This window comes from Leptonychotes weddellii, chromosome 11 (genome assembly GCF_054177405.1).
Source record: "Leptonychotes weddellii isolate Sample4059 chromosome 11, ASM5417740v2, whole genome shotgun sequence".
Taxonomy (NCBI): domain Eukaryota; kingdom Metazoa; phylum Chordata; class Mammalia; order Carnivora; family Phocidae; genus Leptonychotes; species Leptonychotes weddellii.
Window position 1 is genome coordinate 24,382,306 of NC_138379.1, and position 16,562 is coordinate 24,398,867.

Below are 16,562 nucleotides of genomic sequence, written 5' to 3' on the forward strand. Positions count from 1 at the left end.
TCCTGGAATTTTGCTGGGACTACTGGGAAAGAGGTAAGCTTTCCCCACTAGAGCTGCTGAGAAGATAGAGCGAAGACAGAGCTTCTGGCATAATCTTATGAGCAAAACGGGAGACCTTGCCTAAGAATTAGGCCAGTAGAGAAAAAAACAAAGTTAAAGGTTAGGGAGAAGAAAACCAAGGTCCTGGATCCAACCATGCCTGAATGCATAGTGCCTCTAGAGTTTTAATTAGATGAGCCAGCAAATGGTCTTTTTTGCTAAAGTGTGTTTGATTTAGGGTCCTGATATTATTTACAGATACCACCCTTTTGAAGGGTGATGATATACACTACTTCAAATGCTTAATATTGAAAAATTAACATCTAGCAGACCTCAATCTTGTGGTGGACTTGGTAGGTACACAAATATAGCTAAAAGAAAGCCTTAGAAACATAGAATAGCTATTAAGCCACCCGCTTTACCAACATAATAACTTCTACTGCGTGCATTATGGATCAAGAGCTATAAAATGTTTATCCCTTCTGACTTAAGGAAATAATCTTAAATAATAAAACAATTTTTATAATCATAGATATTTATCATGATATCATTTATAATTACAGAAAATCAGAAACAATCTCAGTGCCCAATATATGGAAAAAGTCAGATAAATTTTACCAGAAAATGTTATATAGTTATTAAAATTACACTTATTAAAAGTTTTCAATAACATGTTTACAGCATCATGTTAACAGGAAAAATTTTGGGTATTGTACAATCACACTATATTTTTAAAAAATCCATGAATAGAAAGAAAAAATTGAAAGTATCTCCAAATGCTAACATTGGTTATCTTTAACTGATGGGACTATGGATGATTTTCCTCTCTTCTTTCTACTTGTTTGTAAATAAAAATCTTAATTTTTCTGTAATCAACAGATACTATTTTATAGAGGAAGGCGTGTTATTAAACTTTTAAAATAACTCTCTCTACTAGCTCCCTGAAAGAAGCCAGCCAGCCTTGACTTGGATATGTTAAGCCTGCCCACTTTGGACCACGAAAACTAGTGAATGCAAACAACAGATCAAAGGTACAGCCACAAAACCCTCATGTGATGGAACTCCAGGCATGTATCAGTCACCCATTCCATGAGCTCCAAATGAGAATGCATTAAAAGCTCTTACCACTGATCTACTTTCATCTCTACAGAGGCTTCGTACCAAAAGCTATCATTGGGACTATCATGACAATATTAACTTTATTAGTGAGGAAAGTTCAAGGCAAAGCCTTAAATGCACACTCCTCAAAATGATGCTTTTCAGATACTTTTGTTCTCTGGGGGACACAAATGGAGGTCTTCTAGAGCAAAATACTGAGATTCCAATTCCCAGAGCTCTCACTCTTCTTGAATAAATCAGTAAGCTAGGCACTGAAAGGACCCAGAGTTTGATCTTATCCTTGTCCAAAAATAAAGTCTCAAAACGGTAAACAGACCAGGCCAGAAGGAGAAGCTAGGAGACACACTGATGAAATCAGTGGGCATGGTTATGTCCATTATTAACAGATCTGAGCACAAAAGATGCACCTTGGGCAAACATAACTCTCCCTCCACATGCCAAACTTCCTATCACTCTGTGCCCCTTGGAAAGCCATTTTGGCTGCCATTTTGTCTCTTGATCAATGAGTATAAGGCATATTCTGGGCCCCATTCCTCGAATAATGTACTAAATAGGTACAAATATGACTACTTTTATGAAATTACCCGGACAGGGCCTGCAAGCAGGAAAACAAAACAAAACAAAACGGTGAAATGGATATTCATCCCAGAGAAGAACGAGTGCTGGGAGAATTTGCTTCCTGACGCTCTTACGTCCCTACCTGGGACAAGTGGCCAAGCAGCACGTTCACTAAAGAACTGTGAACTTAGCAGGGCTTGTCTCTTGGTCTCCCCTCTTCCATCAAAAGCTGATACTAAGAATGTCTGTGACATCAATCACATCCACCTTAGAAATTAGTATACCACTTGGTTGTATTTGTATATTAAGTGTTGGAAGTGTCCATAGCAGCCAAAGGCCACTGATTCCAGAATCGAAAAATAATTAAGCCCTTTCCAAGAAGCAGCCTATGTGAAGGACTTTACACACATCTAATCCTCATAACCGTGAAGTAAGTGTTATTAGCATGTACCCCCTGCTTCCCTTTTACAGATGAAGAAGTCGAGAGAGTTTAAACAAACCTCCTGAGGTCACACTGTTAGTAACAACTGAGACAATTAAAACTGGGGCAATCTGATTCCAAAGCCTGCGCCCTGACTCCTTTGCTCTCTAGAGATGCAGAATCTGAGCATACCCTATTTTTCTAGGCTCTAGAAATACAGTTCAAAATGAACCCACAAGTCATTCTACAATGCAGATGTATATCAAATTGTCACATTGTACACTTTCAATACATACAGTGGTATTTGTCAATGACTACTCAAGTTTTTTTTTAAAGAAAAAAATCAAACCACAAGTTCAAAGGAAACCACAGCCCACACAGCACACTCTGACCCAGCCAACATTTAAAATTTCCATCTGCAGTCCAATTTCTCAATGAACAGTGAACGACATCAGACCCTGGCAAAGGACTGACTCCAGCTGTTGGACTGAAGGACAGAAGAAATGTCTGGGGACAGGGTGAAGCTGCACCTCCCTCGGGTCACTTTCACAGGGAGCCAGGGGAAGGACCAGAGGACACGTGGTGCGGTCCACAGCCAAGGGACCCACAGTGGCACAGCAGGGCCAGGTGAAGAACAGTCCACCCCATCACTGGGATCAGAACCTTTGGCAAGTGTGTCTTCCAGGAGCCCCCTCGCAGAATCCCGTGGCCACTTCTACCCGAGCAACACCTTGTCTCTCCGTGGGCCCTGAGGTACCCCTAGGAGACCAGGAGTAAGGGCAAAGACAACAAGCCCTACAGACTCCGCATCCATGGCGCCCATCTGCCTTGAATGGGAACAGAGGACTCAGGGCTTCTGACAGGCTCCTCTGGCACCTTTTTTAGTATCTTTGTTCCTTTAAACAGGAGGAAGATAGAGGGGAGCTAGGATCCCATTCGTGAGAGTGAGCCTCCTGTGTAAAAATCCCTGTTCATTCTTTCCAGAGTCCTCTTCCTTCCCAGGGACCCTGCCATGTTAATGGAGAGGAGTTGGCTGAGGGACTCTGTGGGTCACAGGGGAGGATGGAGGGATGTCATGGGCCCCATCACAAGTGCCATTCCTCCAAAATACTCTGATGCTACATGTGGCAAAAGAGGGGTGGGATTCCGGTATGCAAGAAAGCCAAGAAATGCCTCTGTAGCACGGAGCAACCCCCTCAACGACGCTTCTCAGAAAGGGTGAGAATGTAAACATTCAGCCATTAGAGGAAAAACCTTAGCCTTTATGCCACCCTCCCCACCATTAACGACATTGGCAGCCCTATTAAAATACAAGTCTGATTTGTGTTTAATGATCTTGAAAGGAAAGTAATTGCTTGGGTATTACCATTCGAATGTTCTTAGAAGCGCAGATAATATTTACAATCGGATTGTCCTTTCTGAGGGGGTAGGCAGGCAGCACTCCCCAGGCCATTTGAAGCTGGGGCTGGGAGAAATGACCTCAACAATTGGCTTAAGGGTATTTGAGCTTAGCGTGTATTTTCCTCTTTCTTCTTTTCACTGTCAAGAGACTCCTGGGTAATAATCCTACCCCTGTCCTTCGAGGAAGGGGACGCAAGGCGGTGAGGAGCAATGTTGTTGTTTTTGGTGAGGAGCAATTTTATGGTACAAGTTAGAATGCAACCCGATTGTCCCCTGGGAAAACAGCAGATGGCATTTTTATCAAGTCAGTAGTCGAGGAGTTTGAGGAGGGCAGACTATATCATTCCCGAGTGAGGAGCGAGACCAAATCAAAAAGCAAGGATAAAGGAGAGATTGAATGAAGTCGTAGCCCAAACAGATGGATTTAAATGTAAGCCAAACTGTGAGGCTATTGCAGTGTTCCTGGAGCATAGAGCTTATAGATTTATGAGGCCAACATTTCTGTTCCAAGAAATACACAGTTGAATGCATGGAGACCAGCGACAGCACATGGTATTGACCACCCAAACTAGGAGAAAAACAGTTCCCAGTTCAAATCCCAGCTTGGCCACCTCATAGCTATATGACCTTGAGAGAAAGTAATTTAACTTCTCTGAGCTTCAGTACCCTCATCTAAAAAATAGAAATGATAACTGGACCCACCACTTAGGGTAATCACAGGAATCCAGAGAGATTCTGGAAGCAAAGGGCTTTGTACTGCGCCTGACAATGTCTTGGCTATGATTAGTAGTATTATTTTTAAGATCTTATTTATTTTTTAAAGATTTTATTCATCCACTTGAGGGAGAGAGAGCGGGCACGACCACGAGTGGGGGGGAGGGCAGAGGGTAGAGGGACAAGCAGACTCCCCACTGAGCGGAGAGTCCAATGCTGGGCTCAATCCCAGGACCCTGAGATCATGACCTGAGCCGAAATCAAGAGTCAGACGCTTAACTGACTGAGCCACCCAGGTGCCCCTTCCTTGGTAATATTAATATTAAAAAAGGTGAATGAGGGTCTACCTGTCTTCAATACCCAGCATCACATTACTACTATTTTGGCACTTGTGTATTTTTCATCCTCAACACTCGTAGCATCTTGGTCTTCCACCTGCGTGCTCACTTCTTGGTACTCCTACACCCAGAAGGTTGTAGAAACCATGGTAATTCTGCCCATTTTACAGGTTAAGAATCTGCTGAAAGCTTTGCCAAGGTGATGACCTCAGGCAGGGATGGATTTGGTTGGGTCAGATTCAACCTCCCCTCTCCCAGGCCGTGCAGTCTTCATTACGACCTGCCTTTTATGGACAAGTCTAGCCTGTGCCTTCCCTTTGAGCTAAAAATCTGGGCTGAAGGCCACAGAGAGTGAACCTTCATCCTGAGAGCAGAAAAATCTGGAAGCATCTGAAAGGGTCTTGAATCTGAAAGACAAGGAAATATGTCAAAGGAAAATTGTCTCATCCAACTCCCAGATCATGGGGTGCTTGCCCCAAGCAAGGGGCTGAAAATGGAAAGCAGCATCATTGTCAACATTATGATACGGGCTGTTTGTAATCCATGTATACTTTCTTCAATTCTCTTTCCTCTCCTTCTTCTCTATGGCCACTTCCCTACCTCATAGAATGGGGTTAATCCTTTGCTAGGGGAGGGGCTCACTCCTTTTCACTGAATAGCTGCCAAGTACAAATGGCCTCTCTCACCAAACTTTATAAAAAAAATGAAGACCTCTGTGTATCTTTATTCCCAAATTTAAAACTACAATCTGTGGGTCATGGTAGCCTCACATTATACCTAGAACTTTTCTTTTATTCCCGACCCTAGAGGCTTAGCATGCACATAAGCCGTAGAATTTTACTGCCAAAGGAGACCTTTGGAATCATCAAACCCCTTCTGGTCATTTTACAGAGAAGAATGCAGGCTCAGAGAGGTTAAGTGACTTGCCCAAGATGCACAGCTGCTATGAGCTGGGCCAGAATTTCTAACTCAGGTCCTGGTTTCTCAATTGATATTAGATTAAGTGATAACTGAGGTTATACTTGTTGGGGATTTGACCTAGCATATATGTGTGTGTGTGTGTGTGCGTGCGCGTGCGTTTGCACATGCATGTGTGAGGGCATGCAAGCGTGTGTGTGTGTGTGTGTGTGTGTGTGTGTGTGTGTGTAGCAGACAACAGTTGGCCCTTTTAGGGGGATTTGGGTGAGGTGGGGGTCGGGAGATTGGGAGTTAATGTTAAATAGCAGCATCCATAAGCATTCCTGGAAACCCGTAGGACTTTCTCTGCTATTTATGCCCCATTTTGCTAAGTTTCTTTAACAGTGCTCTTCAAAGAGTGGTCCCTAACCTATCATTATCTGGGTGCTTGTTACAGATGTGAGTTTTCAGACCCTAAGGGGACCAGTGCCTCAAAATCTCTAGAGGTAGCCCAAGAATCTCAGTTGCATCAAGAAGTCCCCATGCTATTTGTGCTCAAGTATGAGCACCACTGGGTTAAGAGCCATCCCGTGGGTAAGGGACTGTCCCGTAAACAGAGCGATCATAAGCATGGGCTTAGGCCAGGCAGACCTAGGGTCACATTCTTTTCCTGAGCTCTAGCACTGCTCCCTCTTTCCATATTTCCACCCGGCTCCCCCCTCCCTCACGTCCTTCAGGGGCTTGCTTGGGTGTCACCTCTGCAGTGAAGCCACCTGACCACTCTATAGGAAGCAATAACCTACCCCCACCCCGAGAGTCTGGATTCCTCTTTCTTGATTTATTTTTCTCCATAGCACTTATCACCTGACAGGCTACCTATATATTTTTCTTGTTTGTTATTGTCTGTTTCCCCACTCCTGATTGAACGTAAGCTTTGCTAGGGCAGGCATTTTTGTCTGTTTTGTTCTCTGCTATAATCTCAACCCCTAGGTGAATGCCTGTCATACAGTAAGCACTTACTAAGTATCTGTTGGATGAGTGAATGAGTGAGTCACTTACTAGCTGTAGGACTCTGAGAGAGTTACTTAACTTCTCTAAGCTTCAGTTTCCTCCTCTGGAAAATGGATGTAACAGTCACATCATAGGGCTGTTGAGAGGAATAAATAAGATCATGTATATAAAGCACTTGGCACAGTGCCTGGCACACAGCTAATCATCCATGCTAACTATGCTATAACTTTGATAAAGTGACAGGAACATCTCTCAGTCTTTTTTTTAAAGGTTTTTTTTTTTAAGACTTTATTTATTTATTTGACAGAGAGAAACACAGCGAGAGAGGGAACACAAGCAGGGGGAGTGAGAGTGGGAGAAGCAGGCTTCCCGCTGAGCAGGGAGCCCAATGAGGGGCTCAATCCCAGGACCCTGGGATCATGACCCCAGCCAAAGGCAGATGCTTAACGACTGAGCCACCCAGGCGCCCCAGGAACATCTCTGAGTCTTATTCCATTCTCATGGGACAATGTTCAGGGAATGCGCATGGAGTTCTTCAGTGTTCATTTGTTGGTAATACATTTTTTAAGTCAAATGCTTAATAATTCCATTTAAGGGTCACAAAAGAGATGTGAATGTCAGAATTGTCATATCAAAATGCCATTGTGTATTACATTTATCACAACACTGGACCAAAGTTAGAAAGAGTTGTTCTATAATGTATTTATTAAATTAGGGAGAAATATTGGTTTGCACAAAACTGCCATGAACCCTTGCTCTCAGGAAATGAGGACTCCACATCCCCTGACTTTTTATCATTCTTCATAGTTATGGCAACTCGTGGGGTCCATTCAGAGAGAATTAGGTAAACGTGTTCCACATTAGAGCCCAAGTTTGGGGCCATGGAGATTTGACCTCTTTGACACACCTCCCATTGAGGAATGGGATCTATTCCCAGTCTTGTAAAACTAGACAGGCCTATGCCTGCTTCAACAATAGAGTGTGGCCGAAGTGATGCTCTCTGACTTCTAAAGTCAGGTCAAAAAGGTCATGTGACTCTGCTTGGCTTACTGTAAGAAGTTTGAGTGGAGAGGCCATGTGTAGGCTCTGGCCCTTAGTCCCAGGGGAGCCTGGCCTTGAAGCCATCCCTGCCAAGGTGCAGACAGGTAGGGGAAGCCTTCAAGTGTCATGGGCCCTTGAGACCAGCCTATCCACCTGCTGAATACCACCAGGTGGCCACTATTGATGCCATATGGGACAGATGAATCACCCAGTCAAGCTCTGAGTTCTGGCCCGCAAAACTGAGAGATACAATAAAATGGTTTCCAGCCATCACATAGCCATGTGTCTTTGGTTACACAGCAATGAATAACTACAACAGACATCTTTGAAAATAGACATGCCATATCACTGGACCTGAAGATTTCTTATATGAATAACTTCAGAGCACAAGACAGGTGAAAAAAAAAGAATATTCCCTGTTATTTTCTTCTTTGTCTTATGAATATCATTGATTTGAGTTGGTTTTCTGAATTGCTTGAAAATACTCCCTTTATGCGCAGAGTTCTGCTGTTAGAACAAGTTTGTTTCCATAGTGCAGGCCTCGGGCAGATCTTCTCCGCTTGTTTTCAATCCTTTATATGTTTCCCTTCCTTTCTCTCATCCCCTACACTGAGCTCTTATGAGCTCCAGAATTCAAGTGCTCTGACTGTTAAGAAGAAAATCTTTTTAAAAAATCTCAAAATCGGTTAAAAACAATAACAACAGAAGGATGAATGAAAGGAGTGCAGCACACAGAGACTTGAATTTAAGGCCTTGATAGAATGCCTTTTCCTCTCTATGTCCCACCCTCGATCATGAAATGACAAGGTTGGCCTTGGATGCCTAAATGATCTCCCAGCATTAGCATCATGAATTTTCAAAGAGCATGAAGGACATATGAGAAGGCAATGTGCTCATTTGCTTGATCACAGCTCCGCAGAGGCAGGTGTACATTTGTCTTTTTCAGAGCTATGCACCCAATGCCTTAGAAAGTGTTATTAAAAAATATTATCAACAGTGATAGGAAACCATTATTGAGCTCTGTGCCGGACACTGTGCTGTGTGCTGTATGTACATTCTCTCATTTATTCCGCACAACAGCCATATGAGGTAGATCCTAGTATTACCCCCATTCTACAGACGATGAGACTGAGGCTTAGAAGTTTACGTAAGAAGCCCAACAGTATAGAGATAGGGAGCGGTGCAGCTGGAATTGGACGCCAGCTTTCTAAACAGAAAGCCCCAACTCTTGATCATAACTATTTGTGGAAGGAAAGGCAAGAAAGAAGAAGCTATGTCTTCTCCCAGCCCATAAATGTTTGCTCTGGTTACAAGGGTGGCTCACAGAAGAAACTAGATCTAAGGTCTTACTTTATCTTCTGAGCTGTCAGTCTCCTGAGATTCAGCCCTACCTCTCTCACTAGCCACAGTCCCAGGCCTCAGGTGACTTCTTCCTTGACACCTCTGGCCCTATGGACAGGTACTTAGTTCCCACCTAATCTTCCACATAAAAGATGGGCTAGCTGCACAGGGCTCCTGCCAATGCAGCAGGAGGCTTAGTTAAGCCCAAGGGTTCGTGTCAAGGGAGCCATCATTTGAGACGATGTCTGGGAAAGGCTTTCAGGGAGGACCACTATTCCAAGTCTGTTCTTAATAAAAATATTGGGTTGTGTCTGGGGAAAGAATTTTTCAGGGCTGGTGAATGGGAGCTATGTGGAGTGGGACAAGGCGCTATGGCCTGGGAGCCAGGAGACAAGGGTCCCTACTATAGCTCTGAGGCAGATTGCCCAGGTGGACCTGAGCAAGCAGCTTTACACCCTGGGTTCTGTGATCTCTAAGGCCACTCCTTGCTCTGAGATGTTCATCTTGTCCCATAATGCAGAATATCCCCATGACAACATTGAACCAGAGGCTCAATCTGTGACATAGAGAGCACATACCAGAAGGCTCTGGGCCTTTGACCTGAACTTTCAAACAATTCAGTTAGCAGCCAAGATCTGTTCTTAAATGTCATCATCTCCAAACTTCCTTTATCTTACTTTATGTTACTTACCAGTAACAGGACATCATTTTGTTCATCTTGTTGACCAGAGGGCTCTCTGGGGAGAAGGTAGGGCTCTGGGGTTTGGAAAGGAATCAGATATGGGTGCTCACAGCCTGAGAAACTATAAAATGCTTTCTCAGTCCCACTTAACCCCTCCCCATTTGCATCCTGTGCCTCTTCCTTTATCTCTACGTCTTTACAGGAACATGTTGTTACTGCTAAATAAGTGAATCCATTCAAATGGGAATGTTACTCAGCTTGCTGAAAATCATGTCCATGTTGCTCTAAAGTAATACCAGAAAAGATGCAGTCATGCCACACTGGCCAAAACCATCACCCCCAAACCTGGCAGCCAGCCCCCCTCCTTTCCTTTGCAATCAGTCCTCATTTGAATGAGGATGGTCCTTGAACCATTGTCTTTCTAAACTATGGCCTTATGTCCAGGGAGACCTGTTTCAAACTCACTTTTCTTTTCTTTGTTTCCTTGTCTGGTTGCTTAGGTGTTTCTCTTCCTTAAAAATCATCTTTGTGCTGTGAGGGTGTTGGGTGCATGCTCTTCCCTACCAGGACTTTCAATCATTTCCTCTACAACTCAACTCTGGGGCTCTGCGTCTTTTGGCTTATTTCATTCTCCTAACTGAGCAAGGACCCACTGTGGGAAGTGAGGACTTCCAACTCCCTAACAATCTATGAGAGAGCTTGATGATCCACCAGGTAAGACTTGAAAGTAGCTCATTGGTACATTGAGTTCTGGTGGTTGAGGACTGCTGCGCCAATGAACTTCTCTTCTATGGGAGCTTATATGACTGCTCCCAAGTGTTTGCTGCATCTCTACGTGAGAAGATTGCACCTCCAGCTCAGTTCACATCAGGCATGGCTATGTGATCTGATTTGGTCAATGGTATTTGAGTGGCAATGACATATGTCACATCCAAACAGAAGTTTTAAGAGCCATCATGTGGTTCTGTCACTGTCACTTTTCTGCCAGGAAAGCGACACAACCTTCAGCCTGGATCCCTAAGTGGAGACACAGGGAGAAGAGCAGCAGGTCCCCCACAGCTGAAATGTGCTGTGATTGTCATGAGCCACTGAGATGTCAGGGCTGTTTGTTACTCCAGCACAACCTAGGAAAGGTGAACACACCATCCTAAAGGGTGAAACAGTGTTGTCCTGGGAGGCCTGAAACCAGGCAATGGATTCTTCTTTCTCCTCAAGGGAAATACTTCTTTCGTACTATTCACAGCGCTGGTTATCATGAAGCCCTTCAACAAATGGCAGACTGTGAACACACGTGTGGCTCTTTACAAGTTTCCAAGGCCTTCATATTTGCCCAATATCTCATTTGATCCTAACAACAACCTGGCAGGCTGTGATAGACAGGTATTCCTATTCCTGTTTACAGAGAAGGGAAGTAAGAATCTAATGATTCAGGTACTTTGCCAAGGTGATGTGGCTCTTCAATAGGACAATTTCTACTCCACTAAGTTGTCCAATGCTGATGCTACAGGAGGATTCACTTGAGTGTGATCTAGGGACTTGCATGTTCAAGTGCCTTGAGAAGCCACAGGAAACCCTCCCCACCCCGGCCCAATAAGGTAAGAGAAAACCTTGGGTGATTGGATATTCTCATTCCGCTCACCCAACTGTGCTTTGAACACAACATGCAATGTAAACATGTGTGCATTTTAAACTGGCTTTTAGAGAAAAGCAATGACATTTTGAAACATTTCATCCACAAATCAATGGATCAGGACCTTGTCAGATATTTGCTGAGAACAAATAAAACTATGATACATTCTGTAAAATTTAAAACACACATACACCAAGACATATGGTGCGATATTTTGATCAAACTTTTGACTAATCAGACCCTGAACTAGTGCAACCAATGAGAACTCAGCAAAGCCCTAGATGGCTCTTAGAGGATGCAGCTTATCACCTAAAAACATAAATGAGCCATGGCTAGAGACTAAACAGAAAATTTTAAGTAACATATATTAATATAAGTAATACATTTATGTTGCTATAACTACTATGTTTGTACTAACTTAATTACTGTGAAATAATTATTAATAAGCTGTTAAATCCTACTCTTGACAAAGGTAGAAATTAGGAATTCGATTATGTAAAAAGGCAAAAGCAGGCCACTCAAGAAAGAGACACTTTGCTTTGTGGTGACTTGAGCTTCCAAGGACCTCACCAAGTCCCAGGTACCAGGTTCTATAGCCCCCAAGAAAATATGAATCCTCCTGAAATCTGAAAGCAGCTAGGATCCAGAGGAGCACCTGTTCCAGCATTTTCTAGGTGAGAGCCATTTCTGAGCCAGTTTAATTGAATTACATGTTTTTCAAGTGGCTATGACAGACCTAGTGGTGAGCTAGACATTTGGAGATTTATAAGTGAGGAGTAGAGGGGTGCTTTTGCCCTCAGCCTTCATCATTTAGAATTCAGGCACTGACTCCACACCTTTGTGCTTCTGCCGCTTCTCCAGCACTCACTTGTAGCTCAGCAGTCAAGATTCCTTTGATGCGTCTGGCTCAAAATTTGTCCAATTTTGATGGCACAGGGTGGGAACCAGAGAGAAGAAGCCAACAACAGGGACAGCAAAAAAGTTGCTAAGACATAAATCTTTTGACTTGTGCCATCGTTCGATACAGTAATCCAGTAGGTCTTGAGCAGAAAGCCATTTCTCTCTAATTACTGATGTGGGTGATATTAGCAATAGTGTCCGCCGGTGGCCTATACTGGGGTCTTTCTTCAGAGCAACTTTGACACATAGACATAGAAATACATATTTCCGGGACGCCTGGGTGGCTCAGTCGGTTAAGCGTCTGCCTTCAGCTCAGGTCATGATCCCAGGGTCCTGGGATCGAGTCCCGCATCGGGCTCCCTGTTCTGCGGGGAGCCTGCTTCTCCCTCTGCCTCTGCCTCTCTCTCTCTCTCTCATGAATAAATAAATAAAATCTTTAAAAAAAAAAGAAATACATATTTCCATCTTAACTAATACATCTCAAGGAAGCCATAGGTTCATATATCAATATGTGAGCTAATTCATATTATATCTGGTTCAAAAAAATAAGGAGGGTTCTTGAGCAACAAATGATTAACTGATTGATTTTCTCCAAGTGCTTTCTGCTCTAAACCGCCTCCCCTGTAAGCAGCCAGATCATGCGCCATCCATTTCTTCAAGGTAGGGTTGTTCATGACAGAAGAACGAGAATAATTCTTGGCTTTGGTGTTGCAAAAGCCAAGGCTTTTAATTTGCAGAAGTCTGATTTGGGCTCTTAAAACACAATAATAATTTGACTACATAGCCCTGTGGGATATAACCCAAAGGCAAAAAGAACTGAAGAGGAAAAAAAAAAAAAAAAACCAACAAACACTTCAAACTGTTTTCTGTAATTATATTTTTGGTGGTAAAGTTGGTATTCTAACACCACTGTATATCTGTTGTGGATTAAAACAAATTAATGATTATGTTGGGATTCTTAGGAACCAGGATTTGGATTACATAGAAGAAATAGATGCAGTCAAGTAAAAACCCTTAATATTCTGCACCCAGTTCCCATATGTGGGGTTTTTTTCTACATACCAATAAGCATTTCATGGACTCCTTCCAGCTGAGTGTCTACAATTCAACTCAACTCTTGACACTATCTACCTGGAGATCGCGTCGGATTCCAGAGGTTAAGGGCTCAGTCCCACGAGAATGCCCTCCACTTCTGATGCCAAATTACAAGTTCCGGTTGTTCCTTGTGCTTCTGAGTGGCCAGCTATAAACCAGAAATTCCTAGGCTCCCTCCTTGAGTTCAATTCATTTGCTAGAGTGGTTCACAGAATTCAGGAAACTAGTTCACTCTCCAGATTACTGGCTTACTGTAAAAACATATAGCTCAGGAACAGCCAGTGAAGAGATACTTGCATCGGGCAAGGTATGTGGGGAGGGGTGCAGAGCTTCATGGCCTCTGAGCACCCCACTCTCCTGGAATCTCCATGTGTTCACCAACCCAGGAGCTCTCTCCAAACCCTCTTCTGGCTTTTTATGGAGGCTTCATTATAGAAGCATGATTGATTAAATCATTGACAATTGGTGATTGAACTCAATCTCCATCCCCCTCCTCTTTCAGTAGGTCAAGGGGGTGAGGCTGAAAGTTCTAAACCTCTAATCGCAGCGTTGGGTCTCCTAGCAACCTGCTTCCATTCTACACGTCAGCTACAAATTGCCTCATGAACATAACGAAAGATACCTTTACTGCTCTCATCACTTGGGAAATCCCGAGAGTTTTAGAAGCTCTGTGCCAGACATGAGGATGAAGACCAAATATATATTTCTTATTATGAATCACAAAATTACAACACTGTTGTCTTGAATTTGAAATGACATACCAATATGAGCACATTACGGTGTATGACCGAGGCCCAGAGTGCCCATTTCACTACCTCCAGCCACCCCCTTGCTCTGAAAAAAAGGAGTGAATCGCCCAAGATTATGATCCCACTATTTAGCAGGTGAGAGCTCAAAGTACAAAACAAATTTTAAAGTTCACTTACAGAAAAATAAAGTTCTATTATCCATACATCTAAGTTTGTGCTTAACGAGGTTTCATTGATCTTTTTTTAGGCCAACATCCTCTGATCCACCCCGGCATTCTGTGCCATATGCCTTGGACGACAAATTACAATGGAAAGGGCTCTAAAAACGCTCTGTGAGAAGGAGACTCAGGGGAGGATGAGAAAGAGGGAGAAGGCCACTTCACCCTTACCATTTATTTGCTTGGTTCTGGGAACTGGGAGCAGATGTGTAACTTTTTCAAAGCACCAGCGGTGAAAGAAGATACAACAAAGAGCAGATATGATACGATCTGTTTCCAAGTCAAAATAATGGTGATGGTTGGTTAACCCGAGTGACTGATATGTACCAAGTGCTGGATGTGAATATCTCACATCAACAACTGTTACCATAGCTCCTCCACACTGGCACTCGGGGCCAAACTAGCTTGTCTGAGAGCTGTGCACCTGGCTTTTAATGGCAACTTGGCAGGAACCCAAGCACTGTGGCTTAAGGACCGAGGTTCTTGGCCACCCCACTCTAGGGTCTCTATTGCCTCAACACAACAGACGTGGCCAATCCGTGGACTGCCACTTGTAAGCTCACTCCAGACCTCCCCTCTGGAAGGGTAGGTCAGCGGAGACTTGCACTCAGCGATTTTAGAAAGGAGGACCCCGCCTTCAGAAAACTGATGCGGACATGCTCCAGATGAGGCCCGAGTTTGCTTTAACAAAAAGTGTTTGTTTTGTGAAGACAAGTGTCAGTGGCTGTCACAGAAAGCAGAAGGGGGCTAACTAAACTGCAAGAGGCCAGCCAGGGTCACTCCTGACCTCGAGGCTCTGCTTAGAGTAGGGAGGGGAAAAGCAAAATACACTTGGCTATCAATGGACTATTTCAATCCCTCTCTAAATAAGCCACGCGTGAGAAAGCAGGTCAAAGTTCATTTGTTTTAGATCAGGTGTGAGAAGGAAATATACAATGTACCTCGCTGAGGCTAGGGGTGTTTCTTTGTTCTATAATTTGACATTCAGGATTTGTATGAATAACATGAGTAGATAAAGCCAATTAATGGCCTCAGTTTTCACTATTAATACATGAACATTATATACGTAAAGCCTGATGGGGGATCTACCCTGGGGGTGTCCAAGTTACTCAGCCTGAGGCCCAGACATAAATTTGGTACTGTTTGTCCTGCTGCCACCAAGCAGAACATTCTCTCTCAGCTGCTGTGGGACATAGAGGAAGCGACCTGGCGAGTTTCTGGGTTATTGTTGGACATAAAGTGACCTGGCTCTGGGTCAAAACAAATTTGGCCCTTTAAAGTCTCTGAGGGTTGGGGCAAGTCCCGAAAAACAGTGACAAGGCCATAATAGGTCCTTTATTCACAGTTCCTTTCTCAAACGACATTGAGTCTGGTGTTCACAGGCGCTGACCTCCAAAGTGTCCCCTCAGGAGCAGCCTGGGGCTGCGGAGAGACGATGCTATATATAGATGCGGTGCAGCTGTGAGGGGAGCTATTTTGGGATCCCAGGGGGTCTCATTTGTACTTCAGGTTAGCAGACTTCCAAGTGAAGGGGGAGCCTTCTGTGTGTTTGGAAGGGAGACCAGACCAAACCAGACCAGGCATAGTCCTCCTTCCTCCCTGCCCTCCTCTGCTGCTCGGCCCACCAGGTGCCATCCCCTCTTTCTCTTTCTTTAAAGCTTTCACTGGCACAGGGCACTGGAGTGTTGTGGAGGAGAAACACAAAAGGGGGAAGAGGGAGCAAGCCATGTCCCAGCTCAGAGTGTCTAGGGAAATTGCTTCCTCAGCTCTGTTCTAGATAAGACCATCTGACCTTTACAGGGCTGGTAGAGATGCCAAGGCCTCAGGCTCTCAGTGCCTTGTGCATCCACGTCAGCAGCTCTCAAACAGGAAGTAACCTGGGAGCAGAGGTGAGAAAACAGTGTGTTAGACTCCTCTTCACAGCTCAGCTCTGGCCCACTCTGAGGGGCAAAAAGGCTGGTTCTTTCCCTCTCATGGCCCAAGTGCCATGGTTTAAGTTTGTGTGGCCTTAGAGGCCTTAGAGCCCTCTGAGCAGTACGGCTTCTTTCCCTCCCCTTCTACCTGGCTTGAAATCACCTCACTGGTCATGTGAGGGTAGGAGAAATGACAGATGAATGGTCTCCTCTCCTACTAGGCTGTGCTTAGGGGACCACATTAGTGGCGGCCATCTCGAAGACAGACCCAGCGTCGAACAGAGCAGCTCACATTGCTTGAGCGTGTGCACAGACCTGGGTTGGAAGGCTGCATTGCTACCTTTTAGTTATGTGGCCTTTGGCAAGTCTGTTCATCTTCCCGGGACAAAATGGGAACCATTTGCATATCTGCCTCATGGGGTTGTGAGAATTAAATGTGGCAAAATACTGAGTACGACCCACGCCGCATGCACGTTTTTGTAATGGATGTATTAT